Source organism: Gastrolobium bilobum, unplaced genomic scaffold (genome assembly GCF_033153095.1).
Source record: "Gastrolobium bilobum isolate Gb01-03AN ecotype WA unplaced genomic scaffold, APGP_CSIRO_Gbil_v1 utg54277, whole genome shotgun sequence".
NCBI lineage: Eukaryota > Viridiplantae > Streptophyta > Magnoliopsida > Fabales > Fabaceae > Gastrolobium > Gastrolobium bilobum.
Window position 1 is genome coordinate 76,402 of NW_026898553.1, and position 4,150 is coordinate 80,551.

Here is a 4,150-nt window from a genome sequence, read left to right on the forward strand (position 1 = left end):
ATTTATACATGTTTTTCGGTTAATACTTTTTGTATTTAATTATTATGTATTTCATTCCACTTTCGGTTAATACTTTTTAAACAACACCATTTTTTAATACTTAATTTTATTATGTAATTTGTTCTGTCCTTGAGACAGAGATGTCCAGCCCAATAGGCTGGTGCGTTTATCTTGGATCTAGTGCCCTCTCCAAGGTATCTATGAATGAGATACCCTTGAGTCAAGCAGATCACTATGCACAGAATACTATAACGGCGTTAGCCAATGGGGTGTGTGTGCGCACAATGACAACATAACAGTAAGAGAGAGAACCCACGTACCTTTAGGGTTTACCTTGTATTTATAGAGGTTACCTGTGGGTAGTGTGGATGGGCCCTTGGTGCCTCTGATGAGGGCTCAGGCCTGTTTGCTATGTTGTCGTATTAGGATTAGTATACATGATGGATATCTATCCTTTGTTAATATCAATCAGTATCTTAGATTGCCTCTTGTCGGGCTTATCACTTGATGGGCCCATTATATGGGTCCATAATAGTTACCCTTCAGCTCGGCTACCTAGGCATCCGGGTAGTCGGGGTGAACTTACGTGTGCATCTCTTCAGGTTTTTGCCCATGATTGTGTACTCCGCTAGTGATCCAATTTTTTCCACGCGGGGTGGCCCTTGCCCCTTTATGGGTGAGTGTATCCCACCTTCTGGGTCGGGTATAATCCTGAGCTGTCGGTTTCCTACAGCCGTGTTGTCCCTTGATGTAAGCATATGTGTTCATTTCGAGTTCTTGGTTTATGCCATGTTCACCGCCATTTTCCCTCGTTACACTGCTTTGATAGTTGAGCATCAACCATGTCCCTACTCCGGGTTAGGAATACGCTTAATGTTCGATTTCGATCGGTGGGTTGCCCTCAGGCAATATCCCTTAACTCGGATTATGTTTTTTATGCCTATTTATTGGGTCGACGGGTTATGTGTGAACCCGTCAAGGTTTTCATGGAATACTTTATTGTAGGTGCGCTTTAGTAGTCGTGAATCGACTATTGAGTTGTCCCAAGCGTCAGCGCTTAACCCGGTTGATAGCTGTATGCGTATATATCTTGTCTTATTTGTTGGGTTGGAATTGCACTCATTTCATTCTGCCACGTGGTACAGCCCGCTTGCTTTAGCGTGTTGCAGCCGTTTTATGTCGTCGTTGCGTTTCGTGTGCATTTATTGCAGCATCATTTCAGTTGTATAATCATTGCTTTTTGGTGTGAATTGGCAGTAATGCCCTTGCCCCTTGGCTTTCTCCGTGCCGTGGTTTGCGCGCATGATGATTGCGGTTTCCACCCACCATTGTGGCAGTTATGAATTGGGGAGCGAAAAGACCTAAATAGCCTTGACCTTTTCTATTCACGACCCAGTGGATAGTTGTCATGGCTATATAAGCTTCTGCTGCCCCTTACGTGCTTTCGTTTCGCTTCTGAGCATTGCACACCAGGCTCGTTCTGCTTGCTTTCTTCTATGTACCTTCTGAGTATTGTGCATCATCCTCATTTCGTCTGTTCTTCAGCATTTCAGTTTCAGTTCTTCATCTTCCTTCCAGCAGGTATGTCACGCATTTTTGTTTTTTTTTTTGTTGCTTCTGTTGCATTGTTCTGCATTTGAGCATTTGTTTGCTATTACTCTTTTGTAAATTTAAAGTTGCATATTTCCTTCGTCGATTTTCTGGTATCTTTCCAGCATGGACAAAAAACTTCCATAACTTGCGTTTACAGAACATTGTGTTCTTTTGTCGTCTTGGTGGTTGTCACCTTGTCCTCCTCTTTATCCTCCCTTTTGCTATTTGACATTTTATCCTTTTTCAGTTTCTTGACCAAGTGAGCGGGAAAAACCCTCCTTCTTCAGCTCTGTGTCTTAAAGGGAAGAAGGAGGAGGATCCTGATTTTTTGACTAAGATTCCCCCTGGTGCTCGTTTCTGGCTTTGGGGGATTCCTAGGACTGAAGAGGAAGAGCAGGAAGCTATGCTTCGAGGTTGCCGTGGTGGCACGTCTCGGAGTGTGTCTGGGATGTCGAGTAGAGGGTTGCGGCATCCCCGAGATAGGGGTTCATCTCACCGGGTTAGGAGCCATCATAATGAGAATAGACGTACTTCACCTCCATTCTCCCAACCCGAAGTTGAGGCTTCCAACCTATCTATCATACATCGAGATCTTTGTCTCACTCCTAAGCTTCACCGCCTTCTTCTATCCCGAGGAGTGGCCCATGTTACTCCTGTGTTTACTTGAGTGCAAAGCTTGTTGAGCAAGGTTGTGACTTTTTGGCCGAGTCTACGTTGGCTACTTGCCGGCATGGAGATAAATCTATTTGTGCGTCAGGAGGAACAGATGATCCTATTACAATTTCTGATGTGTCATCATCATCATCATCTAGTGATTCTTCTGATAACCTTTGTGACTCAGGTATTCTGACTCTTTCCTGATTCCTGCCTTTCCTTGTTTTTAGGTTTTATGGCATCCCCTCTTCCCGAGGTAGTAGAGGATTCGAGTTCTTCCAAGTCGTATTCTGGATGTCCACCGGCCTCATTAGTATCTCAGTTTCCCTGGGTGACTTATGAGGTTTTGAATACCACTTCCGAGCTTACTTCGAAAGTCGTGGGTGGGCTTTCTGTTGGGTCGGTGGAAAATTCCGTCATTTTGGCTCCTCGAGAAGACGAACTTGTGTGCTCAAGCGGATCCGAAGAGGATCCTTGCTTCTTTTTCTTCTATTGAGATTTCGTTACTCAACTCGGACTGCGATTTCCCCTGACCGAGTTTCAAATAGATGTTCTCAATCACCTTCATATATGTCCTACCCAACTCTATCCCAACGGGTGGGGTTTCGTTAAGGCTTTTGAGCGGTTTTGTGCCTATCTTGTTCTTCACCCTTCCGTTATGGTTTTCTTTTTCTTTTTTCAAGTTATCTCTTGCCGAACTGGTCGCGAACCAGCGAATCGAAAAGGTTGGATTACTGTGAGAGGTGTCCCTGAAAATATGGCCGCAATCTTCTAGCCGTAATCAATAAAGTAAAAGCCACTTTTTCCAGCTTCTGATATCTAACCTCTGCGCCTTGCAAAGCTCTGCTAATAAAGTAAATCGGCTATTGTCCTTTATCAGTTTCTTTGATCAGAACTGCGCTTATTGCTTCCTCCCCCATGGCCAGATGCAGGATCAGAATGTGTCCTGGTTCCGGCTTTGAGAGCACTGGTGGAGTTGCAAGACACCTTTTGACCTTGCAAGACAACTTTTATCTTTTTTTAGCTTTAGCTTATAAGTAAGTAGCTTCTAGCTTAAAAAAGAGAGGATTCAAATAGGCTCTAAGTGATATAGGTATATAACCTATTAGGACCAAATAGCCACTGATATAAATAAGTATGGGCTTACTAAACCCTTTTAGTAGGATTAACATGATCACACAAAGTATTAGCAATATTGTGTGGCCTCAAAGCTAGATGAACGATCAAGTGATACCCTTACTCGTAGGGTTACTGTGCTGATCCATCGTTTCATCTCGTTATCCATCTTCAACTCAAGATCAAGGATATCGTATCAACTCTAGAATTACTGGAAGTTAGCTTTTACAGAACTAGGAGTCCTCTTTTATAAACTCTAAACATGGATCCATGAACTCCTTTATGGATCCAAGATGCATTCCTTTTCTATAAGAAATCTTATAAGAATATTATTGAAAATAAAATAACAATTTAATTATAATTCTCATAACTTTTAATTACTTTTAAATCTATTTCATGCTCATATTGACCCTTAATACATAGTAAATTGGAGACTCATCAATAAATCATCGACCCAAATCTTGAATTTTCTTACTTTGTACCTACACAAATTATTACTCCAAAACTAGGATTTTCTTACCCTGCGGTTGCAAAAGTTATTGCTTCAATTGCAATTATCCGCCTTCCGAGCTCTTCTTTTTTCGTCTCTAAATTCTGTCTCTAATCCATGTTTTTTTAGTAGTGAGGGGTGAATATCACCACACTCACGTGGTAATAACCGCGTGTGAAAAAAAAGTACGAGAGAAAGAAAGCCTTTGAGCAATGAATCAGGAACTTAAAATGCAAAAAGAAGAGTGCATAGGAAAATGAAAAGGGTGAATGGAACAAAGTGAGTCAGTGGAGCGTG